The 27465-nt window shown below is 40.4% G+C and overlaps 1 long non-coding RNA gene across 1 annotated transcript; it reads left to right on the top strand.

Moving 5' to 3' along the window:
- The first annotated feature begins 14608 nt into the window (after positions 1–14608).
- LOC117885261 lies at positions 14609–16136 on the top strand. Its single transcript, XR_004647755.1, has 3 exons — positions 14609–14925; positions 15326–15377; positions 15634–16136. It is a non-coding gene; the product is annotated as an uncharacterized LOC117885261 (long non-coding RNA).
- The last annotated feature ends 11329 nt before the right edge of the window (positions 16137–27465 follow it).

The following is a 27465-nucleotide window of genomic DNA, read 5'->3' as shown; positions in this document are numbered from 1 at the left end:
AATTCACCCTTGCTGCAGCTAAAAATTTATTCAAGTATCCCACCACCATCGGTCAGTCACAAACCTGATCTCTATACCATTATCCTCTCTGACAATGCACTGAACCTTCAGAACCTGAACATGATCCCAAGCATCCCATGGGCTTGAACTTGTCAAAATAAAATTGACCTTCAGAATACAAACCCAGACATAAAAGGCTGAGGTGCTATAGGGAGTAGCCAGAAAAATGACAGTGTGAATTGGTAGCCTTCACCATGTTTAGAGTAGTTCAAAGGAAAAATAAGAAACAGATCATTATGCTTGATCTTTCCTGTCAGTCACTAAACTTCCTGGTATGAAAGGTTGGGATATTCAAGTGATATTTTTTGGCACCTGCTCTAAAGGAAGTACCAGGAGATTTGCTATCCTGAAAGGCCTCGCAACTTTTCACAAGGATGTTTTTTGCAAAATCTTACCTCTTACTATGTGACGTAAACCCTCTAAGGTCTTCAAAGTTTCAACTTATCCTGTCAAATGTACCACCTAATATGATATCTTGAGTCCTACTGCACATGCTTCCCACACCGTACTCCCACAGGAGTACCCATAGCATCTTGAGCTCATTGGGCATGTGGCCATTACCATACTCTCACTACTGGCCCTGTGTGTAGATGAGGAGCATCTGACTGATTCCCGCCCCCTCCCTGGGAGCAGCAGCAAATGTGTGCTGCTTGAGTACCCACACATTTCTCACCTTAACATTCATATTTGTGTAAGTTCCAACAACATTTGAACTCACTAAAGTCCCAATGGAGTTGTTTGTTAAGATCAGGTGGGAGGCCTGCCTGCTGTGGAATTAATAAACCAGTGATGGTACCGGATGAGCAAAAGTCAACCATTCTAACACCATATCACTATCAGCCTGGTCTCACTTCATTCCAATGCACACTGCAGCCATCCATCTAAATTCTTCCTCATGGGTCCTCAATGTATTGTGGACCCACTTGTTACCTAGCACCTCTGTGTTCTTGGGGAACCAGGGTGAAGTACCCAGCCTGTCTGACTCATGAAAGACCCCCCCCCAGCCTCTGCTTGAACCAAATCTGCATCAGAAGAAAGACTTACAAAAAGCAACGAAAAGGCAGTGGGAGACACACCTGAACCCCTGGGATAAGGATTAAGGAAACTCTCCTAGCCTCATTTGCATCGAGGATGGGAAAACGAGGCATCTCCATTAGCATACAGAATAGAGAACAGAGATTCCAAGGCAAGAACCGCATGGAACTCCGGGACCAGAAAAGCAGGGGAGCACTGCCTGATGGGGGATCTCTGCTCCAGATGTTAATAAACCCACACCTGCACACACCCAGCTCAGTAGTTATCAGACCAATTCTAGTAATAAATCCTTTATTGGTATCCAAAATAGTGAAGCTCCCTAATTGCATTCCAAGGAACATCGCCCAAAGCCAGGAATGATCAGCTCCCATGTCTAGCCTGAACAAAACAACTTTGGTATTCTCCCTTGTTTACACATAAACAAATCTAGTGTTCTCCCTTGAACCATTGTTGTTTCTCTACAGAACCCCCTATCCATGCTCAAGTAAGTGTTCTGATGCCTGGATCCAAAATCTGCATCAATTCCATTGGGACTTCATCTTCTCCTGACTGATCATGCTGGGAGCTCTGCCTGTCCCCCGCACTCTGGACCCTCAGGTACCCCCACCACCTGGGACCCCTGATCAATTCAAGCTTCATGGAGTGGTGAGAACCCAGCTCTCTCTCTCTCTCAGTATAGCCTTCTGACCCTGACTTGTGGGATGAGTTATAGTTTTCTAAACCTGACTTTTATAATCAAGTTTAAATTAGATTTAATATTATAACTGTTTTGTTTGTTTGGCTCCCCTGTGGTTATTACCTGGCAATAAATAACATGATTAATGTGGTTGCTTCTCTCTCCCCCGTGCCTCCTCCCCCATGGGTGTTTTTTTGGTTTCTTCATTCGCTCTGCAGCAATGCTCCTCGTACCTAAGCTAAAAGATCCCTGCAGCGCCCCAAAATCCTGTGGGATTTGCTCATCAAGTAGATTACTACCAGGACAACTGTAATGTGAAAGTGGGGATAAAGACATGCTGAATCTGGGACATATGACGGTGGCAGCTTGGATGTGCTGCTCGACCCAGTATGCTCAGGTGTGCTCTATTCCAGTGCAGTGCCCAAGGCATATGAGGGTGACAGCTTGGAGGTGCTGTTTGATCCAGCTTACAGAGTCCAAGGGCCTATGAGGGTGACAGCTTGGAAGTGCTGATTAACCCGGTCCTCTCAGATGTGCGCTGTTAATGTGTATGTGTGTTCATCTGATTCTGGGGCTGGAAGAACCCAGCCCTGGGGAACCGAGGTCCTGCAGGATCGCTCCATTGGGAGGGAACTTGCTGCAGTGAGAAGTAGAACTCCGTATGAGAACACAAGTGACACAAGCAGTACATTGACAGAAATACAGAATCCTCCCCCCCAGAAGAGTAACCCTAATAAATGAGCATACCTCAAAGTAACAGGAAAAGCTGGTTACACAACAGAAGACGTTGCTTTATTTTAGCCAGGCTGAGACATCTTCTGAACAACTTGCCTCTGCACAAAAGCAGGTGGGCAGTATGCCAGCTTTCCCACATCTGAGTTACTGTAGCGTTTCTGTAATGCTCCATGGCCTTCCTGTTGCTCTTTGTCCCACCTTGCCTGTGTAATAGTGAGAATATTTCTATATATTGTCCTCAAAATATTATCCCTATTGATCTTGAGAAGGTGCACGCTGATTGGAACAGACACTCCTGGATAAGCCTGCCTCACTACAAGAGTGGGACTGTTAGCTACAGGGGTACTCACCAGATGATCCATCCCATATTCCACCCACTGAGATGGGCACATCTCAACCTCCTTGGCACCTGTCCTGACATTTCTGTCTGATTAGGATTCAAAAGTGCTCGAACTGCAACCTTCTGCTAGCTGTAATGAGTGATACACAGTTAGCTACTGCCATTACTCCAATCCTGCACCCACCTGTAGCCTCCAGGGGTACACCCAGATTCCACCACAAGGGGTTTAGCAACCAGGGAAAGGGAAGCCTCTTCTAGACCTGGTTCCTGTGTGGAGACCTCCTGCTACAGGGGAAACTATTTTTTTAGATTTTAAAAATATAAAAACAGATGTCTGTCTAGGCCTCAAGTGCTCTAGCTTCATTAATAACACAATTAAATAACTAACATGAATGTAGTCATTTCACAACTCAGCCAGCCAGATACCTACTGAAAGTCCTTTCCACCTGTTCATTGGTACTGGAAACATGGGCACCTCCAGTCAGTTACTGCAGTCCATGTGAAAGTCCCTGACTATCCCCCCACTGTTCTTTTCACATCTCTAAGGTAAGATGGGTTGTGGAGTGTGGCCAGGGTATTCACCAGCCTCGGTTCATAGTGATTCCCAGCAATAACTGCTGCCACCAGCTTTTTCTGCCTTCCCAGCCACCGAAGAGCTCATTTTCCTGTAGTGCTGCTTGGTCTCCATAGTAACACAAGAAACATGGGTAGAGGGAGCTGCATTCAGCAGTGACTCCAGCTGTTTCCCTCCCCCCCGTTCTCTGCAGCTGCAGGTGCACACAAGCCTCTGTTCCTGTAGGCCAGGGGACATTGGCACACTGACTAGATAAATGAGCCTGCTAGCTTCTGCCTCCCTGCTAGCTAAACCATCACTGCTAGCTAAGCAAATACCTGGTCTGCCTTTGCTAGCAAACAGTCTGCATGCAGATTGGTGAATCAGTTATTAGTAGGGCTGTCAAGCAATTAAAAATTAATTGTCATTAATTGCACGATTAAAAAAATTAATCGCGATTAATCGCACTGTTAAACAATAATAGAATACCATTTATTTAAATATTTGTGAATGTTTTCTACATTTTCAAATATATTGATTTCAATTACAACACAGGATACAAAGCATAGGTGCTCACTTTATATTTATTTTTTATTACAAATATTTTCACTGTAAAAAACAAAAGAAATAGTATATTTCAATTCACCTAATACCAGTACTGCAGTGAAATCTCTTTATAATGAAAGTTGAACTTACAAATGTATAATTATGTACAAAAAATAACTGCATTCAAAAATAAAACAATGTAAAACTTTAGAATCTACAAGTCCTCTCGGTCCTACTTCAGCCAATCGCTGAACTTTTTTCCAATAAAAGTAGAGAAGATTGTAGGAGGGCTACAAATGATTTTTTTTTAAAAATCTGTAATGATTTAGTCTCAGTTGCTTCTCCATTTAATTGCAGCATTAACATTTAACACTTAACACACCTGGGAGGTGTATATTTGTCAGTAAATCAAACCAAGACATAGAAGACTATAAGCAGCTTCAGCTCCCCGTTTCTGCCTCTCCCCAGGCAGTCACTGATCACACCATTGCACCCTATAAGGAGATTTAGCCACCTTCTACTTGCCAGTTTCATCCCACCTCCTCTGAAAGCATTCCCACTTGACCTCCCCTGTGTTGTTGTGGGTTCCTTCTTCTCTGGCTATGCACTATCTCATATTCACCTCCCCAGTGCCACTTAAGCCACCCTACAAGCTATCTTCTACACTCCCACCTCTGTAAGCAGGGCATATTAAAAAAGAGGTAGACAATATGAAATTAGTGAGGGTTTCTGGCCATAGGGAGGAATATCTGGTTGGAATTTCCCTGAAGGCACGAGTTCCAATCTGTTCTGCTTCCTAGCTGCTTGATTTTTAGAATAGCTCCTCTGCTTGTCCATCTGCAAACCTGTCCATCTGCATCATTTTCTAAGGCTATAACTCCCTTTAAGCTAATGATGGAGGCAACACTTTCAAAAAGAGCTTATTCGCAAGTAGGTTTTTTTCAAGCTCCCCCAGCAAGACAAACCCGAGTTTTAAGGGATACCACCTGTTACTACTGGAAATATTCAAGGAAATTCAAAATGTTCTTATTCCTATTGGTATTACAGGTCACTGGGCTCCTTAGAATTTACCAAAGTTGCGACAGTCAATAGCTTGCTGTTTTCTGTTTAGAAATGTGTATTCACTTGCATCTCCTAACAACCTTTGTATAGCAAAGAAAGATTAAATATTCATGTAATTTAGCTTTGTTCCAGTTTGTTTTCAATTAACAGAAGAAAATCCTCTCACACATAATAGGCTATTTTATGTTAGGTTTTGGTGTATTTATCTAACAAAATTAAGCTTTTAGGCTTATGAGTCACAACCATTAAATGTATTAAATGAATGGATGCTAATAAGATTAGGGAAATCATATAAAAGTTAAAATATTAATTTTAATTAGAAGTTTCCTTTTCTTGGTGTTTTACAGTGAATTTTATGCTGGTGAGTGTTCCAAAATAAGCAATAAAATATTTTAGTGCAGGAATCTTAGTATCGCATAAGATTAATTTTTCCTCATCATAAACCTTTCTAAATCCTTAGTCCATGTTACTATATTTCTGATGTGAATAATTAAAAAAGTTATTGTAACAGATTACATATCTGCCAGCCAAATGGGAAGAGAGAAGCACTGATGATAAGTTGCCGTGGATCAAATCCTTTTCTGATTGGCTATAGTTAAGCAAACGAAGATTTCCATCATGAGCCTGGCAAATGAAGCTCAAAATTATCTCTGGTTAGAAGATCTGTAGAGACAGTGGGATGAGAAAAGAGAAGCACCCTAGAATTGTTGAGGCAAAGACACACACACACACACACACACCTCTGTATGAGTATGTACGCATCTCTGTTTTGCTGGCTACTATTCAAAAGCTGTCAGATCCTTTTGGGAAATTTTTCCTCCTCAAGGTCTTGATCAGGCGTCAAATCCCAGAGGAGGTGGAAAGAAATACAGCTGCAGTTTTCTGAAAAGGTCTAAAACCACAAGAAATCAAGTTCCAGAGCAGAAGTTGCTAGTCAGTGTGGTGGGAGAGAGAAAGGAGAGTGACATAGTAGTAATGTTGGAATGGCTTTTTAAAGGTGGGTCTAATCTGCACCGAATGTAGAAGCCTGGGACAAATTACAGAACACTTCCCAGAACTAGAAGATGGCAGAGCTGCAAGTGCTGCTGGGACTAGTCTGTAGAGCTGTAAAAGGGGAGTCCAGGAGGAAATAAGATGATACCACCTTCTAATTTCAGAAGAAACCAGTGTTCAGACTTCAGTGGAACTAATACTTGGAAAATGGATTAAAGTGAAAAAGGAGACAAAGCTACTTAAACATATAAAGAGCACTGAGAAGCTGATGCATCTTTAATAGTCCAGAAGGTGCCACAAGTAGAGTAATCAATTCAGAGGCTAGAAAGTACCTGTTAGCACAATAAGTACAGTCGAGGGAAGGCTTTTGGAGGGAGAGAAGCTTCCTGACAAACTAAGGAGTTGACAAGAACTCAGGATAAGGAGGAGAGAATTAAGGCAGGTTAATCCCTATCTCAGGACTGAACTGAGCCCATTGCCAAGGTGCATTTACCTGATCATTTTATTTTCTATAAATTGGCATTTCTTTTCTCTCTCATTTTTTTGGGCTGTACTTAACATGGCCAAGAACAATGCATCAGAGCATCACAGTTCCTTCTTTTCCAATTCCTCCTCCTTTCCTCTGCCTTTACTTCAGCCTCATTCATCTTTGCAGAGTGCCACCCTCAGGAAGGACTGGTTTGAGGTACGCTAGGATACTAAGTACATCCTGACATGGGTATTCCACCTAGGCAGGAGCCCTTGCTCCAAGATACGGTAGTGTAAAGCAGGGTGCCCCTCCCCACTGAGCAGTCACAGAGGCCCTCCCTAGAGAAGCAGGGTCTGTTGTCTGCTATTGGGTGTGGAATCAGGATGCTTCCTGCCTGACTCTAGTGGCTGCCACGTCTAAGGCTGTCTGCAGACTCAGACAGGTATCACTGCATCAGTTATGCTCAGGTCACATTCTTCAAGGTTTTCTTTGCAACTATGAGGGCTAGAAATGCTTAGCGTCTGCTGTAATCACGCGACTGGGGACTGAAACTCTAGACTCATGCCTATTGTGTCTATGCCTTAAAACTCAGCCCTGCCATCAGTAAAGCCAGCTACCTCATGCTGCCCACTGACCTCATCTCTCTTGCCAGCCCTATCTCTGAACCAGCTGCTATGCAAGGGTCTGGAGGAGGGATAATTCTTGGCTGTATTAGGGCTGGGATCTGCTCTGTCCAAGTAGCCAGATGGCCCTAAATAAGAAACGACTGGGGATTAGCCAATGTCCTCAGGGTTCAGGCAGTTTTCTGCTTCCTTCTGCCACCTACTGCTTTGGCATTTTCTCAGCTTCCCATAACATCCTGCTTCGTGAATAGCTTGCCAGTTCTTCTTGCTCCTGCGTTCCATTTGTCCTGATTTCATGATTAGCCCAGATGTGTTTCACTTTGCACACTCTGAAAAGATTTTCTAATTCCTGAAGTTTTTTCATCTTCTTCTGGTTTGCTCAGTGCTTTCTGTCTCAGGGCTCAACTTTTCTAGCCCTATCAAAAATCAACTATCTGGCTTTGGGAAGTCTTCACTGTTGCAAAAAGACCCGGGATTATCCCAAAGGACATCGCTGCCACTATGGATCATGACTCTAGGACATAACATCTCATTTAACTGCTTCTCCTGCCCTCCACTGGCTTCCACAGCGCATAGGTAAATCTCAGTCCATATGGCTGTGTCTCACCTTTGATCATTGCGGTAAGCTTGGGCATCTAGAGTCATCTATTATTCAGGTCCGTTAGCTTTGGGAATCAAATTAAGTAGCCACCCTTCATGCATCTTCATCTTGACCAGGGGCAGCTCTATGTTTTTTGCTGCCCCAAGCACGGCAGTCAGGCAGCCTTCGGCGGCACGCCTGCGGGCGGTCCGCGGTTACGTGGATTCGGCAGCGTTTCTGCGGGTGATCTGCTGGTCCCGCAGCTTCACCATACCCGCCGCCAAATTGCTGCTGAAACCATGGGACCAGTGGACCTCCCGCAGACATGCCGCTGAAGGCCCCCTGACTGCCGCCCTCACAGCAACCGGCAGGCCGCCCTCCGCGGCTTGCCACCCCAGGCACACGGTTGCTGCGCTGGTGCCTGGAGCCGCCCCTGGTCTTGACACCACCTGTATGGCATCCAGAATAACAGTGCTTTCTGCTTTAGTAACAAAGAGCAAAGTTCACCATTTGTACAGCAAAGAATCTCTTATCTCTTTCATTTGCAGAACTCAGAGTGCTGTAATCAGCCTCCGCTTTGCCCCCTAGCAAATGAGCCTGCCTCTTATTTAGTTTTTTGCACAACTGCCAGAAGCTTCTCAGAGGCTTGACATGTTTGCTCCTCCCCTTTCTTGCTTTGTTAGAGAATGCAGTCACAGTTCTAAGCCATCATGCACTTTTTAATAGTGACCTTTATTGACCTTGAAGAATCTCATATGTTCCTATGTGCTAAGGTAGCTTGCACTTCACATAGTTAATTCAGTTCAAGCAACATTTTGCTGCAGAGATTCTGTTCTAATATATTTAGCTAGGACTTCAAATTTCTTAATTTCCTTTGTAGTGCAAATATACCACAGTTTATGTATTTTTCGTGCTAGTCTTCTGAAGCCACATAATTAGATAGGTATTTTACTTACCTAACTACTCTCTTACACATGTATTTGTTTGTGTCACCCTTGTTGGTTGACTAAAGAGCATTTTGTATAATTTAATTCCCTTGAAAACAACCAATTGAAATTAAAGACATTTACAGAACTTAAAACTTATTGGTTGACCGAAACTCTGATCAAGCTATTGTCTTTAGATTTTTTCTGAAACCATTAAAAGCAATTGCATTTTATATTCCAGATTATCTGAAGCAGACATACAGATTGATCTGGAATCCAAAATGATATCACATGTCTCTTTAATTCAGAAAAACTCAAATATTCTATGAATCAAGCCTACTGCAAAGATAAAAAAAAAAAAACATTTCAATAATCTCAAATAAAAGGAATGTCCTGTTTAATAATAGTTTTACACAGTGATTAAATTGGCTCATTCAAGCATGAACATCTCAGTAAATATTTCTAAATAACATTAAATTAAGAAATTCCAAATTAAATTATTAAAGATATTATCTAGGGATGGACCCAAACCAAAATCTTAAATCCGAATGAACTCTGAGGAAATGTTGATCCAGATTTGAATCCAGATCCAAACTAAGCGGGAGTTCAGGTACATTTTCTGTTTTATGGTATATATACTTATGGGTTCTTAAAAACTGGATCAGACAAGTTAGAACAAACTGTGAAGGAAAGAATAATTAAATTTATGGAGGTAAATGGTAAAGGGGACTTACTGCAATAAGGGTTTACTACATTAACCTGATTTCTTTGTTTGAGAAAATAACTGATGCAGTGAAAGTAATATACTTGGACTTCAGTAAAGCATTTGACATGGTACCATATGGGAAATTATTAGTACAATTAGAAAAGATGGGGATTAGTACAAACATTGTAAGGTGGATAAGGAACCGACTAAAGAAGAGAAGGCAAGGGTTGTGCTGCAAGGTGAACTATTAAACTAGAGGTTACTAGTGCAATTCCTCAAGGAACAGTCTTGGGAACAAGCTTATTCAATATTTTTACTAATGATTTTGGCACAAAATTAGGAATGTGCTTATGAAATTTGCTGATGATTCAGAATTGGGAGGCATCGTCAATACAGGGGTTGGGATATTATTCAAAAAGATCTGGATGACCTTGAAGACTGGAGTTATAGAAATGGAATGAAATTCCCACTGTACAAGGTGCAAGGTTATACACTTAGGGTTCAATAATAAGAATCTGTGCTAAAAGAAGGGAACTTACCAGTTGGAAGCAACAGAGGAAGAGAGAGACCCGAATGTGTGGGTCAGTCACAGGATGAATATGAGCCACCAATGCCATGTGTCTGTGAAAAAGGCAAATGTGAACCTAGGATGTATCAGGTGAGATTTTCCTTTAGAGATAGCGAAATATTAATGTCACGGTACAGGGCACTGATAGGAACTCATTTTGAATACTGTGTGCAATTCTGGTCACCCATGTTCTAGAAAGATGAATTCCACCTGGAACAGGTGCAGAGAAGAACTAATAGGAGGATCAAGGGAATGGAGGGCCTCTCTTTATGAGAGAAGACTGGAAGAGCTTGGCTTGTTTAGCCAAGCAAAAAGAAGGCTGAGAGGGGAATATTACTCTCTATAAATACATGGTGTGTGTGGAGTGTGTGTGTGTGTGTGTGTGTGTGTGAATGGGGAAGGGCGTAATCACCAGGGAGAATTAACTATTTAATCTAAAGGACAATATTGTCACAAAAACAAAGGGATATAAACTGGCCATGAACAAATTAAGGCTGGAAATTAGAAGGTTTCTAACCATGAGAGGAGTGAGGTTCTGGAACAGACTCCCAATAGGATCTGTGGGAACGAACAACTTAATTAGATTAAGAGAGAGATGAATGAATGTATCAGTATGATTGAATGACGGGATTGCTTGTGATGAGGAGGGTGGGCCAGGACTCTGTAGCCCTGGCACTCACTCCTGGTTTATGTCTTTGTCACAGTTCAGTTTGTCACTTGCATTGTCTCAATGGTCCAGCAAGGACACTCACTCTAGGCTGCCAGCTTCCCAGCCATTGCCTCTGTTGGTTAAAGACACGCGTCTCTCTCCCTTCTGACTACGGTATTTCCAGGCTGCACAGTCTCTTGACTAAACTGTGATATCCACATCAAACAGACAGGCTGCTTTAGAAGGCTATTTTGCCTTCTCTTCAGTTATGACTGTGACACTGTATGGAATATGTGGAACACTTTATAATACTGTTAATACCAATATTATAAAATTGCAATGAATCTGACCAGATATACCATGTAAGGTATCTGTGAAAATGCTATGATTGGCCAAGAATGATAATCTTGTTTATATGTTTGTATCACCTTTGTATTGTGAGTTATATTGTGAGTTGTATGTATGTTATATCTACATTGCAAAACTTGTCCTGTGTTTCTGGGTGGCATTAAGCCCAGAAAGATTGTGATTAGCATGGCCTAGCCTGTTCGATGGCCCATCAAGGGTCATAAAAGGTACAATGAACCCATTGAAAGAGCCAGGGGATACACCTTATGAGTCAGCAGGACTTGTAGGTGTATGCCTATAGACAGAGAACTTTTCCATGCCCATGTGCCGTGAAACTTGTGTTTGGGACACAGGAAGTACAAGCCACATGGCAAAAGAAATATAAGGGGCAGCTGCATCATCTCCATTTTGTCTTCATTCCTGCTTCTTATCTACAAATGAAGATCTGAATAAAGGACTGCGTGACCCATCCAAGCTTTGGATGTATTCCAGAAGGACTTTCAAGCCAGCAAACTCACTAACACTACTAAGAACCTGATATATGGACTTTGTCGTCTTATGTATGTATATTATTGTTTAACCATTTAAGAACTCTCTTCTTGTTCTTTCTTTCTTTTATAATAAACCTTTAGTTTTAGGTGCTAAAGGATTGTCTAGGTGTGTGGTATTTTGGTTAAGATCCAAACTGATATTGACCCGGTAATGTGGCTGGCCCTTTGGGGTCAGAAGAACATTTTGTATAGGTGAACAGGGTTTTTAAATAACTTCTTACTGTACTGGACCTAGGTGCTGATTGGGAGCCAGAGAACTGGAATGCAATGAAGGGGGCTCTGTGATGTCTTTTTAAGCTTCTTGATAACCAGTGTGGGGGATCAGGAGCACAGTTTGTGACTGGTTGATGAGTCTAACTTCAGTGTTAACCACCAATTTTGGGAGTATCTGCTTTCCCTTTCGCAGTCTGCCCTGACCTTGGCATTTTCAGTGAGGGCTACCCCAGGCACCCTAGGTCACAATGATACAATGTAATTGCCACAGTTAAGCTACCACACAGCTATTTCTAAGCAAGTGCAATTTAGCCTTAAGATAAAAGCAATACAGAGAAAATATTAAAAACAATAAAAGAACATCCACCCCTGCTGATAAGCTTAGCAGACATTACACCCTCATGCCAACAGGCTTCTGGTTGGTGATTAATCTGTTTAACCAAATACACAAGGCTTTTTCCAGTGGTCCCTAGTTCATCACAGCTTCAGCTCAGAACAAGCACACTCTTGTCTCTGTGAGTCATTCATTTATCCAGTTTGGGCCTTTTAAGAGACCATAACTAGGTAATAGCCAGACATGGTTTTCTGCTCAAGGTGAAACTTCAAAAGGGTGGGGGTGGATCATTTGCCTTCTTCTCACACCAAGTATTTCCTAGGAAATCCACTTCATGCATTGTCCCAAAAAATTCTTTGAAGTTCCTAATATTTCCCAGGGGTTGTGTTAATCGTATCTCCTAGAGAAGTTACATACAGTTCCACAATAATACAGAAACAATTTCATTTTCAATACACTGGACTCCTAAAATCCTTAAGACTATGACAGATATAGCAATATTCTGGACAAACCTTATATAAATTAAGTTATATCTTACTGACTTATGTTTCTAAAAGCTCATGGTTCAGGGCTTCAGTGACCATTTGCAGGGTCAGGAAGGGATGTTTTTCTCCTCCCCAATATATTGTTTTTTTTTGGTCTCCTTCTTTTGAAGCCTCCAAGATGGCGATGGCTGGAGATGAGTCAGTGGACATGGCAGGCCAATTCTCTGAGGCTGCACTGAACATTCTTTTTCTCAGGTGCTTGGCTGGCTGGTTCTCGCTCATACGCGCAGGGTCTAACTGATTGTCATATGTGAGGTTGGGAAGGAATTTTCCTCCAGGTCAGATTGGTAATGACCTTGTGTTTTTGTTTCATTTTGTTTTTTACTTTACAGCATGTGGGGGTGGGTCACTTGTCAAATATCCGACTTAATTATTTCTCTGACATTGCAGGGGCTTTCGCCACTGGTGCATCTTGGTCCCTTCCTATTCTCTGCCTATGACACGTAAGAGTCTAGTTTCTTGTGGGCTGTAATACTTGTATCTAATTTTGGTTGTTAGGTTCAGTGTGCAGGTACTGGGTGATGTTGGTCACCTATGATGTACAGGTGCTCAGACTAGATGATCTGATGGTCCCTTCTGGGCTTAAACTCTGAATTTATGACAAGTTTACCTTCATTTTGTGACAGTCTCAAATTATCTTCAGTGGGTTCGCTATCATTATTTGACCCGTTTTCCATTCTTTATGGAACTACAATGTTTAATAGCCTTCTGGAGACTCCATTTAGCTGTAGATGTTCTGTTCTTGGATTATTTTATCTCTAAGATTTAACAATATCTAAATAAAAATATTATAACATATGATCTATGCCTATATTAAAATTGGCATGAGAGGTAATTCCCTTTGGAGAGTAATTTAGTTCAAGATAAAGAATGTTAGTGTGAATAAATTACTTTCTCTCACAGAAAGACTTTGGGACTGATTCTGCTTTCACTTTCACTGCTGGATATCTGACGTCTTTGAAGTCATACCATCAAAGTTAGCAGAGTTACAAAGGTATAAATAGAGAATCGAGCTCTTTATGTGCTCTTGTTTGTTTGACTTAATCTGAAATAAAAGTCATCTGACTGAAATATGATTGCTCTTTGTGTATAAAACACATTTCAAAATGTAGACCAAACATGATAATGATTAAAAATTCAGTATCCTTTCCCTTTTATTTTCACTATCTGAAGTTCAGCCATTACATGTTGATGATTTTTTCATATACATTTTTCAATCTGGGTTATTTATTTGGTGCATTAATATTTCTCTTGTCATGAATAACAATGAAAAAGTGTGTGCGGCACTACTGATTTTAAGAATTTAATTGCAAAAGTACAAGACACACTAAAATGACTGAATCTTATCAATTCCCCTCCATTCTATTTTTATGGTATAACAAATAATGTGCAAGTTATGATTTGGATGCAGTAGATGCATGACACACGTGTAAGTCATTGTGCATAAAGAATATTACACTACTCAAAAAAGAACCATTAGCCAAAAAGAAACATCTTCTTCTCATGAGATGAGATCAAATTTGTATCTTCACATAAAGAAACTACAAATGGTTTCAAATACAAGATGGAAAGGGCACATTTAAATTTACAGTCTTTGTTATTTATTCAAATGGGAGAATCAAGTGTACCATATACATTCTCACATGTAGGTATATGGGGATTTATATCTTTGAAGAGTGCATATTAACTAAAGCTACTTTATTCTGCTAAATGGCTTATTAAGCATGAGATTACTGTTCAATTCATTTCCAGCTACCAACAGAAAACTGTATTTCAGGCTCTGAAATTTCCATTTTTAATATGTAAAAATAAATTATTATGTTGATGATCACATTTTAGACTGAAAAGAATAAAGGAATGAATAAGGAATACATTTTTGGCAGGGGATGAACACAGCTGTGCAAAAGTTTGCACATAAGATGAAATCAGCAAATTTTGCACTTTGGCATTTACAAAATATGTCAGTTCAGGCTTCCTGAGCTGTGCAGAGTAAACATTGCCTACCCTGTTTTGAATCAAATATGGTATGATCTTTACTTAGTGCTGTAAATTGCCTCAGAGTACACTTTTACCTACCTTTTTTGAGTTGTCACCAGTCTCCACTAAAACTGCATTCCCATTCCTACTTATTTTTCATGTAGTTATACTTGTTTAACTCACCAGAGGAAATCAGATCCCTTCAGTGAGACTGCTTGCTGCCTCATCAAAACCACAACTTGTTTCTTTTTCACAGCAGAGGGTGAAGAGCTGAAAGTTAAAAGGTAAACGTGAATCTTGAGGAGACAAGTTTACACGGACTGAGTCCTACTACCCAGGTAGACATTCAGTCTCACAACAGAAGAATCCTGGCAAAGGAAGGAAGGAATCCTACTGAGAGATACTCTACAACCTTGTAAAAATAGACATCTATGCTGTAAGTTTGCTGTTCTTTTTCCTTCTGATACTTGGAAGGAAAATGGGTACCTGTTTTTTGTACTCTTTGCACTGCAACTCCTTATCCTAGGAGAGATCCCTATTCAGCAAAGCTCTTGAGCATGTCCTCTGGGCTATTTATGTTTTTTAGTTAAGAATAGATTGATGTACTTTGTTAAATTGGAATCAAAGTACCTACACAAACCCTTTGTTTGTTATTAGTATCTCTCTAGGAGATCACCCCATATTTTTACTAGTTAAACCGTAGATCTTGTGGTGCTGCCAGGCATAGTTCAAAACATTAACTCCATTGTATGTGTGGAGTGCATGATTTGTTTTCAGCTAGCTGTGGATAAATTAATGCTGATTGAATCCATCTGTTTACCCGCTACTAACTACAGGTCTATTAAAGAGCTCTCCATCCATATCTCCAAGACTGGGACATCTGAAGAGGTATATTTTTATTAATAATCCTTATTGTGGCACCTATATAATCTCTTTCGTCCAAGGATCTCAAAGCGCTTTACAAACATTCAAGAATTTAAATAATGCCCCTGGGAGGCTTTATCCTAATTTTACAGCTGGGAACTGAGGCAAAAAGTGACTTGCCCAAGGTCACCCAGATCACCTCAATTCCTGTCCTGTTCTTGAGCCACAAATTCATCTGAGGTACTAATCTGACTCACTAATCTGATCCACTTTTATATAGCATCGCTGTTTGGGCTCAGCAACTCCAACCTCCTTCCAATGGGGCAAACAACCCTGCTCAAAAATGAAAAATGCTAGACCAGCACTTGAAGCACCGCTCCATGAGTCACTGGAAGGACAAATCAAAGCCAGTGGTAAGCTAGATTGCTACAGAACTGTCATACTACTTCACCTCAGTGAAATGTCTACAACTAAAGTAGACTTTCACCAAGTACAGAATCAGTGACCAGAAACTAGAGGTTGAAACTGGAGCACAGTTTAAACCTGAGAGGAATGTAACAGGAGAGAATGCAACAGAGAGATGCTTTCTACACCAATGTCACAAATGCAATGAAGTGCAAGGGAGACATTTCTTCAAACTATCAGAATTCATAAAAGATTGAGGAAAAGCAATGAGGAAAAATTGTGCATGTGCCTGGTAGGAAGGAGACATGTGGCTGAAATGGCATCACTTTACGTAGCAACCTGCCAGCAGACAAGGAATGGACAATAAAACTAAGTGGACAGGGGATCAAACTAAAAAAAAAAAAAAAATGCATAGCCCTATTATGATACATCTGATAGACACCTGAGGGGTCTGTCCCTTTTAATTACTTTAACAATGAATGCCAATAAAACTCATTGAACTGGACTGAATGTGTGCTGTAGCCTGAGTGGGGAAACAGGACATAAGCATGTTTCACATAACATAATTTGGAAATCCAAATAAATGCTCTTTCCTCTCATTTGTGAGAGAGATGTGTACATTGCCTGATTCCTGTGCATGGTTAATACCTCCTCAGGGAAAAAACAGTGTTTTATTTGTTATCTAGTTTTGTTTTAGGATTCCCTGGAGGCTACCCTCCTTTGTGTACTCTCAGGAGGGTAGCGAGAGTGGGGGCACTGACACATCAATCAAGAGCTTGTTCAGAAGGAAGTGAACATTGTAAATTGATGCTGTTATCATTACACAGTGGACACAGACTTTCATGTGCAGGGGAGTGGTGAGTATTATGATATTTGGGATATGATTTGGGAGACACTAGCAAAGAAATGGAGATGGTGATTGCAAATATGACAATAATTCTAAAATGGAAGATAATGGCACATTGGAATGAGAGGAAAACTTACAAGGTACAGTGTCCTTTTAAAAAGCAATAAGACAATCGCTGAGAAAGTTTCTTTTAATTGGCCAAGCAAAACAAGGCCTAACACACAGCTTGATGATCTTTCTGTTTGTCTGTAACTGTGAGGGATTGTGGGTCTCAAACTGGGATCCACAGCTACCCAAACAGTTCTTGGACCACAGTCATCACCCATCAGCTCGCTGGTGCTGGAGGGAATGTGGGCAGGTGGACCTAGCTCACCATAGGCATCACCCATGAAGCTCCCAATTGAAGGAGTAGTCCAGCCTACCCAATTGGCCCAGCTCACTATTTAAGCCAGACGGAAGCACAGGAAGTTGTCTGACCAATGGGGTGTACCTCTGGCTACTGCTACATTGGACTCAACCTTCTTGCTTGACTCCTGGGCCCTGCCTTATTCCCGATTCCTTCCTTCCTGCTTTGTTCTATAACCCTGCTTCTATACCCCACCTCTGGCTACTGACTCCTGCACTGTCTCTGTCATTGATCTCCAGTTCCTGACTCCTGCTCTGACCACTAGACCTGACTACAGTTCTAACCACCAGGTCTAACTGCTTCAGATCAGGATATTTGCACTGTGGCTCCCTCCGCATTCTGTTGTTGAGGAAGTTGTTGTTGATATGAAAATCATAAAACAATGAAGAGACAAAGAGGAATGGCTTAGATGACTTGACAATATAATTTATGTTTAGTGACAGTATCCTGTTCCTACAGATTCAGGGATAGAGATTGCTTTCCTGCCCCTCCCACAACCTGTCAGCTTGGCTACCTAAACAAAGAAATGTTATAAAAAGGTATGATGTAGGGATAAATATTATAACAACATCAGGGGTAGAAATTGCACAATTATAGCAGGTTGTGCATCTTCACAACCTTCACTCTTTCTCTCTAACCGGAGTCAAACAGGTCAGTTGCTCTAATCTCCCTTTCTTCTGAAGGACAGCATTCAGATTGTCTAGCATCCAACATATTACCAGTCAGCCTGTTCGCAGACAAAAGGTGCATTTGAATACTAATATGATTTTCCTGCACAACTGGGCACCCATTTAACCCTTTTCTATGAGAACTGAAGCTTGAATAGATTTGATATGACAGCTCTCTTCTGTGTTGAAATTGTATTATTTTGTTATGGGGATTCTGAAAAACGGAAGCAACTTGATATTCATTTAAGGAGTCCTGGTTCAAAATCTCCAAGACCTGCTTAGACAAACCCTTGCAGCTGAAAGTAAAGTAGGGCTGCTAATGCCACCCTAGCTACCTCAACGCCTGCATCTATAGAGTCACCCCAAGAGTGGGGGTAGAGGTCAGAAGAATTTTGGAGCCTGCTCCCCCTTGATGGAACTGCTCCAGCCACTTGGATGCCAAGGTCCTAGACATGATCTCTGAGAAGACGAGAAGGAGCACAGAAGAGAAGATCCTCTTCCTCTAGTATATAGCCAGCCATACATTTTGCTCGTCCCTAATCTGAGCTGGCTTTTAGGCTGCCCTGATTTGGCCATCTCAGCTTTCACTCTGGACAAGAAAAGTACATTTTTTGTACTTTTCCTTATGGAGATAACCTTGCCAATGTAAGGTGATAGAAATCAGTCACTGATGTGGAAAGGAATTAGCAGCTGAGTTTGGCTTCTGGAGCAGCAGGCTGCAAATGCCCAAAGATCCCCTCAACAAAATGAGTCAGTTAAAGTTGGGATGCATCACAAAGAATTATCTTGCTAACTTTCTCCCAAATCCTTAGGCCAACTCTGTCAATCATGGTGAGATCATGATGGACAGGAATTGGATAGGCTGAGGTGAGGGCAGCACAACACTGACTCATGGCTAGGCCCCAAAATGGTCCTTTCTGAAATAACACCTGTGAGATGCCTGTAGGCTACTCCCATCGCTGACGGGGCACTTCTCCATGTATCTATCTCTGGGATCTCCATTTCATTTCTGGTGATTTCACGAGCCTCTTTATGAAACTTCAAGGCTTTTGCACCAACCTCCTACGTAGCCTGTGGAACCAGAAATGGAACCAAAGTGCTGATTTCTTAGCAATATACCTGTCTATTTTCATATTCCATTAGTTCATTATCTATATAATTAAACAATAATATTTTTTCTGCCATTAGACAATGCTCCCTTCACTCTATCTTAGAGGATAATTGTTATGGTTTCCTCTGTTGAAAGCTGAGTGTTAATTTTCTTTGTAGGAGGACCCACAAATCTTTGTTTATTGTCAATATGGAAGGACAAAGCCATGCTATTTACCTAATTTACCCAACACTAAAATCTCCCAAGTTTACAGAACAAGAAGTTCTCAAGTGCACCTCTGCTTAATCTTCATCATGTTCTTTGTTAAAAATCAAATAATCAATTAAGGATCAACTTTCTTCAAGCTCATATTTTCACACAAGATTGGTATTCCTGACGTTCATTGCTGTTGCAATTTCAGACACTGTTTCTTCCCTGTCTCCAAAACAAAATACTCACCTATGAAATAGGTTTCTTTGGTAGTGACCTCTGAAGGTCATATCTTCCTGTGCACACTAGAATTATATAAAATATAGTCAGAAGTGCTAAAATCATAAACTTATGCTCAGACTTTCAAAGCTTCATAAAGGCATTATCAAACTTTGCAAAGCTGTTGGCAACTGCCAAATAATTTTCATTTATATTGAAGTCTGAGAAAACCATAATTAGCACCTCACAGTTGAAAAAGAAAGCAGCATTGTCTGTTGACAGTAAGCCAGGAAGCTGATAAACACAACTTCCTCAAATTTAATTTTCCTGAAAACCTATATGAGGGTATAAATTCTGAACAGACTGGTGTTAGCACTAATCTGTCAGTGCAGCTGTGTTGCATAGTCACAATTAAACTCCAAACCCTGATATTAGCACTTACTCTCTGAAAACATCTTTTCAGAAGATTTTTAAATTACATCAAAGTTTGGGTGAGGGGTTTCTGATCAGGGATGCTTCGCTATAATACATTAAACTTATTCAAAACAGAGGTGTACAAAATATTTAGGAATACCTGGAATTCAAGGGGCTAGGGTTTATTTACATTTTATTATGAACTAAAAACTGGATCAATTTTCACAGAAAAGATATGAGGCAAGTTTTTGTATGTGTGGACCTTGTGGAACATGTGGGGTTTAAGGGAAGGATCTGAATGACCAGAAATTGGGATGATGAGAGCAGTTATAGACACAGGCATCTTTTAGACTTTGTTTCACCAGGATGAAATTGAGACAGTAGATTAGGATAACTGTATGGGAGACATGATGGGAATGGGTGTCCACTTGGACCTACCTTTACCCGAATGGTTTTTGTGCGTTTGTTCACACCATGCTACCAATGCTCCCAACCGTATAATTTCCCTTGGGTCCAAAGAAAATGCTTATTGTGGGCTAGATTATGACTCACACTACAGACCCACACATGCAAGTAAGTTGGAGTAAACACGTAATGCCCTTATGTGGGCTACCTGGACCTAGGTTTGGACAAACAGAAATAAACTGGTCTATTTGCCCTGTTACTCCATTCCTAGAGCAGGTAGACATAGGTAATGGGTGGAATCTTAGCATCACCAATCCCCTGCCAGTTGCAAGTAGTTTAGCCAACATGTGGGGATTGAGGGTAATTTACAGCTGGTATGGACCAGCAATAGAGACTATAATCCAGGAGCAAAGACGAAGTAAGAGAAGCATTGTGCCTCAGAGACACACTTCGGAGTCATCCTGCCTCTCGGGACTACTCCTAAATGCTGTAGCTACACACCATCTCTTAGTCAGGTCTTGTTTCTAAAGCCACAATCTAGCCCAATATATTTTGTCTATTTCATTCTCCCCCCCCCATTTTTTGTTATTGTATAATGGCAAAGGCTTTGTATCTTTGCATAATACATTCTGAAGAATGTTTCTCTCTTCCACATATAATTTATTAACTCTCTCTTTAAAAAAAAAATTGTGTTTTATTCTTTAGTGGGATTTTTTTATTGTGTTTTATTACTGCTTTACTTGTTGCATATAGGTACACGTTACTTTGTTGTGGCTACAGGGTAATTCTTATGTATTCTATTCCAAGTTTGACCTTAATAAATATTAAAAGGCACACTCAGGGTCATAAATCTGAATGAAGCTGAGAAAAACCTGATTTCTGCAAGCCCATTTGTAGGTGCTCTGTTTCCTTTGGCTTAGGGCCAAATGCTACACCAGGTTACACTTGGAGTGAGTTCATTGTCTTCAGGGATGGAATTTACTCCTTAATTGGATAGCTTTCCTGAAAGGGAGGGTTAAATGAATTAAAGAAATGCCCAAAATAGCAACCCTAGCACTCCCTTAAACCTCACATTTTTTGGCTGTATCTTGTTACGCTTAATATCACAGAAACCAGAGCAGCACAGCCGTGACTGCTAAGCATTGTCTGTAGCTTCTCTGTGTAATAGGCGGAGAAGGATTTTTCATTTCATGCATCATTTGCAACTACCCTCTGTGATTCAGCAAAGTCAATACATACCCTTGATGCAAAGTTAAGAAGAAATAAACTGAAATAAACAGACAACAGTAGGTATTTCTTTTTAAATCTGTGCTTAGGGTCCAGGCACAATGAAGAGTGATTTTTCTTTTCTTTTCACTAGAAATTGCATCTGACAATATGTTTGATGATGTACTTTTTTGTACAGAATTTATCACATTGATGGAAGCTCCACAGAATCAAAATTAGGCAAATTTCAAGTGTTTTAAATTTTGTTGTGCATGTTCTCTCACACCTCTAATTATAACCGCTTTCACTCAGGTATCAATACTATTCCCACTGAACTCAGTGGGAACGTTGCAGCATCACCAATGATGAGCTCCCCAAAAATCATGAGATTAGTTTAAAAATCATAAGACTTTGAAATAATACATTTGCACCCTTTTTATTTGCGTTCTGGTTTCTGAGCATGTAGGGTACACTTGGTTCACATTTTCAAACTGTTTTGTGCAACGAGTGCTAGAGACTTGCTTTTTTAAAAAAAGTAAAAGCTGAGAATCTCTTGTATTCACAAGATGCCAGCACCAAATATCACAAGACTCACAATGAACTTGTGAGAGTTGGCAACACTAGTGTTGATGTTAACTATAAAGGCAACAAAATTCAGCCTCCCTTGTGGAAGGTACAGTTAAGATTTTGTTGAGAGATACTTATAACCTCCTGTGTTCTCATGTAATTTTCTCGAAAATTCTTCTTTTAACTGAAAATTTTCATACTTCTTTCAACCCAAAATTGAATGTATTTCCCCGCTGGAATGTGGAACAATTCCTTTAACTCCTTTTTCAATGAGGCAAGTGTGAAAAAATAAAACCTTTTTTACAGCACAAAAAGTGTAAGACTTTCTTTAAAGCATACATAACTCTAAAAGGGTTTAGCAGTAAACACTGGAATTTTCCAGGTATCTCATCCTTGTTTAAAATTAATATGCAGGCCAGTCTGAATAAAACACAAACATCTTATGCATGTTAATAAAAGCACAGGCTTGTATATTTATATATACACATACTGTATATATACATATACATAAAATATTCCCAGACAAAAAAATTGTGGTAAAATGAAGTTAAGATTGGAAGTACAAATTAGTAAACTGGGTAAAATGCATTACAGAGATATTGTAAATCCCCAAACTAAGCTTTACAAACTCAAGAGTTAAAGTTAAACTCAAAAGAAAGCCAAACACAGTTAGATGTGGAAATATGCAGTTAGGGCACACAAACATACTTAACTCTATCCTGCAGTGATAACATGAAATAACCATAAGATTAAGGCATTTTATTGTTTGTGGTCCAAAGTAGATTAAAATGATTTTTAAAGCCACAGTAGATTTTCTCTCTTCCATTTCCTCTCCCCTCCCCCCACTTCCTGGTATCACTGCAGGGAGGAGTTAATATAGTTTGAGTGCTTTCGCTGTGTATTTCCATTCCTTACTACATATGTTATGGAGGTTATGCCAGTGGCAGAAATTGGAGTAGGTTCTCTGCACTTGTAGAGGATGGGTGGCTGGAGATCAGAGAGTGGCAACCAGCTCTCTGTGGCTATCACTCTCCAATACATATGAGCATTGTTTGGAGATAGTGAAGAGTTGGGGGCATAATGAATGACTAGGAAAGCAGCTCCTGTGTACTTTTGTGAAGAAACAATGAGCATCTTAGGCCTTGGCTACACTTACCAGCTAGTTCGACGGCTGGAAATCGAAGTTCTGGGTTCGACTTATCGCGTCTAGTCTGGACGCGATAAGTCGAACCCGGAAGTGCTTGCCGTCGACTGCGGTACTCCAGCTCGGCGAGAGGAGTACCGCGGAGTCGACGGGGGAGCCTGCCTGCCGCGTGTGGACCAAGGTAAGTTCGAACTAAGGTACTTCGACTTCAGCTACGTTATTCACGTAGCTGAAGTTGCGTACCTTAGTTCGAATTGGGGGGGGGTAGTGTAGACCAAGCCTAAGTAATCTAGCCAAGTGCCCGATTTTGCTAAGGCTTTAGGCCTCAGCTGAGCACTGACAAATTCATTGCTGGAAACCAGTCTCTGTATTAGTGTGGTTAAGATGGGTATTGGATTGATAACAATTTATCTAGTGTTTAGACTTTGTGAAATGCTTGTAAATTTCTGCATATATTAATCTCAGTTATAATTTCTTTATCACATGCTAGAAGGTAATATTTAAGTTTTTGCTTTGTACCTGTAAAAAATGTATGTTTGCCTGCTTTAAGCTTGCAATAACTCTCTCATTTCTTTTTTTTTTAAGTTAATAAATTTTTAGATAGTTTGCTATAGGATTGGCAGAAAGCATTGTCTTTGGGGCGAGATCTAAGGTATAAATTGACGTGGGTAAATGATGGTTCCTGGGGACTGGAAGCAACCGGAATCTTTTGTGATCTTTGGTGTATAGCAACCATCACTAGGTCCAGCTTGTCTGGGTGATAAGATAGACTGGAATGCCCAAGAGGACGGTTTGTGACTTCATGGTAAGACTCTTATGGTGCTTTAGGAGTTCACACTTGTTACTGGGTTGGTGAAAGCTAACTGTAGAACAGTTTGGGGTCTCTGCCCTGCTTTTTGACAGTCTGCCCTGAAGCTGGCACTCATGGTTGTGAGCCACCCCAGACAGTGCAAGAATCCTCACCAAAAATAATATTTCTCAGTGATAATAGTTTTCATTTTCAATGAGCTTTCCAAACACTAATTGTAACATATGCTCACAACACCCCTGTGAAATAGGTAGCAAGTCCATTTTATACCTGGGAAAATTGACGCAAAGATCCTTAAATGGGTCTCCCAAGCAGGTGGGAGTGTTGGTGCCGTGCTCAGATGATTAGATCTCTCTTTCTCAATAAACTGGTCCCTGAAAGTAAACTTTATATAATGGTCAAGGAGTTAATTTTTTTAAAAAGTTTTGTTTTAAGAGAAGTTCTTCTAAGGACTTAAAAATCACTCTGTTCATGCTCCAGCCTATTTCTTCATGAGAACATAACCACACGTTTCATTTCCCGTTCTGCCCACTGGGATTCTGAGAAGATATGATCTCAGTACACTTGGTACACTTTTCAGCTGTTCCACATTCTCAGTAAAATTTATGACACATGCCAATGCTCCTGCTTGCTGATTGGATGAGAGCAGGGAAATGTAGAAAGCCTCAACTCACTGAGCTTCAAAAAATGAACTAATGTATTGTTTTGCAGCAAAAAGGAACACCTGGCATGTGCAGTAAAAAAGAACAAAACATAACGTAAAGAATGATTGAAAAGAGATTGGAGAAAATGCGTACTTTTGCCTTATATGAGGAAAAAGCCCACCACAAAGTATAGTTAGCAATTACAAGCTGGCATATCTGCCACTTTGTTCAGAGGGATTACATTGTTATATCCACTAACTCAGCCTCCATCTTAATTAGCAATTTTGTGCTTTTCGGAATGGATTCAGCTTGCCTGATGCTTCCCATGTTACTTTGGAAACATTAGAAAATAATCATTATTGCTTTGCTCATGACACTAGATAATTACTTCTTAAGACATGAGATGGTAATTTGTATTATATGGGTGAGATCCTGCTTTTGCTTATACCATAATGTGTCTTCAGTGGAGTTACCTTGGATTTATTCTGGTATACAACTGAGAACAAAATTTGACTCCACAGCTAGATTTTTAGATGCAGCTCATTACATAAACAGTTTGCAACTATCTTAAGGCAGCTTAGACTCTGGAATACGGTGGATAGAACCGATTCAGATAAAATAAGATTTGACTCAAATACTAACCTTTATTTAGGCCTCAATTAATTCTCATCCACAGTGGTGGGTGGCTGAGCATCGTATTAAGTCTTTTGCCATTTACAGAAGCCAGGTGGTATTTGGAACAGAGTTTAATTTTATGATATCAGTGAGAAAGTGGCTATTTGTAACTAGACCCCTTCTGTATATTGAAGCCAGAGGAGACCACATCTGCATTGCTCTTGACAGTAGTATCAAAAAATATTTCAAAAAAGTTACAGGCTTCTTGGGAAACCTTTGCTGAACTACAGTGATTCATGTGAGTATCTGTATATTTGGTGGCATGATGTGGTATAGGGAAGAGCAGAGAGGTACTTATAGCTACAACACAAGTGAGTGCCTCATTAGTGATTACCCAGAAACAACAACAATATTTTATATATATATATATGTACAATACAGGATATACATACACGCACACAGGCTAATTTCAGTTCTGTAATTTATACCTAAAAACAACAACAACAATATAGATAATCCATTTATATCAATTTCTCTAAATATTACAGAAAAATAAATCTTGCAGTCACTATTCAATTTGGCACCATACTTCACTTACTAATACAAATCCACAGAAAGAGATATATTCAATGTAATTTGTTAAACCCCTATCAATCAAAACTCCAAATGACTTCAATTTGGCCAGAATTTCACCATCATGGTTTCTCTCACCTATTGGATACAAGCAAGAGAGCTTATAAGTGATTCTCCCTCAATGTAATATCCCCTTTGGGAGCAAATAAAATACTGCACTTAGAATGCAAGATATTGCACATACAGCTCAGTGGTTTGATCATTGGCCTGCTAAACCCAGGGTTGTAAAGTCAATCCTTGAGGGGGCCATTTAGGGACCTGGGGCAATAATTTGTCTGGGGATTGGTCCTGCTTTGAGCAGGGGGTTGGACTAGATGACCTCCTGAGGTCCCTTCCAACCCTGATAGTCTATGATTCCTTGATAAACATGTAGGATTGCGTGTGGATAGTTAGTAAAGCTAGTCTGAGGAGGAAAATAGCTCAGATGAAACCATCCTTGGGTTCATATTTATACAAAGAGTGTATCAATCAGGCATCTATGGAAGCCATTTTCTTTGTTACCTTTAAGTAAACTGTGAGTTTCTCTTATGCCATTTATTGATGAATTAGATATATATTTGCCTTGGGAAACAGTAGAAGATGTCTGCTACCATCATTAAAACATGCTGAGTTGTAGTTTAGCTTCCAAAGAAAGCTTCAGCTTTCAACAGCCTTTACTTTGATGCTGCTGAGGTATATCCCTCTCCCATGCAGACTGGGCCAGTTTCCTCTGCCAGCTCATAATTGAGTTGTACAAAATGTTCTCTGTGTTCTGAAGAGAAACATTATTTGTGAAAAATATTAGTGAAGTAAGTGTAGAACAGTAATTTAAAAACTCAAGCAGAAAAGGGTCAAATGACCAGAAAAGGGTCTCCACACTTTTTAAAATAATCTATGCTCTTTCTCCCCACATCCCCATTGCAAACCGATCAAGTGAACTGTTACTTTTAGTTTGCTTGAACACACACACAAATCAGAAAGCCAAATAAAATATGTTTGATGATGCATTAACAAGTGACAGATCAAACAATATCAGTTGGTGCTTGTCCTCTCTATTTGGATCCAGTAAGTAGCATGGCATTACTGGAGTTACAAGCATCAGCCTCCCAAGGAACAAGTTCAAGTCCCACCATGAACTTTGGACCTAGTTTACCAATTAAAAGCAGGATGTGATGTCAAATATTAATACTATCAGACTTAGGGCCAAATTGTTGTCCACCATGTGTGCATGTGCACAGGAGTCCAGGGGTGTAAGATATCCCCTTACTCACAATGTGCTGGCTGCCCACATTGTAGGAAGTGCATGGAGGAGATGAAGTCTCTTCAGAGCCACTTGTCCTTCTCTAATACAGGCGGAAAGGGAGTGGGCAAGTGGGGAAAGAAATGGTCAGAGACTTAGCTCCATACCCCACAATGTGCTGGACAACTCATCTGTGGTAGTCCACTAGGGAGGTATACTGCACTATGTATAAAGCTGGCACAGAAAATATGTCCCTAGAGAAGGGGGGATACCAGGAGAGTGACTGTATCTGAGTCACGGTCTGCTTTCCAGGCTGTCACAATTTAGCCCTTAAAAAAGTAGTGCAGGGGATTGACTGTTGAGGTGGTTGTATTTTGGCCAGAAAAGATTCTTGACTTTCTCTTAGCAATGTCAAAGAAGTGATAGGTGAACTGTGTAATGAAGGAGCACTAAGCATCAAAGAATTCTGATCAGAAACAGTATATTGGTCAGCCTGCAGATGACTCATGTCTGTATGCCACTCAATACAAAATTAATGACATAAGGAAACAGCAAGTGTCGCATTAGAACAGTTATTCTCACTAGGCATTTCCTAAGACTTTGCTAACGATT

This window comes from Trachemys scripta, chromosome 11 (assembly GCF_013100865.1).
Source record: "Trachemys scripta elegans isolate TJP31775 chromosome 11, CAS_Tse_1.0, whole genome shotgun sequence".
In the NCBI taxonomy this organism is placed as follows: Eukaryota; Metazoa; Chordata; order Testudines; family Emydidae; genus Trachemys; species Trachemys scripta.
Note: the sequence above shows the minus strand (reverse complement) of the source record. Positions and strands in the feature narration are given on the sequence as shown.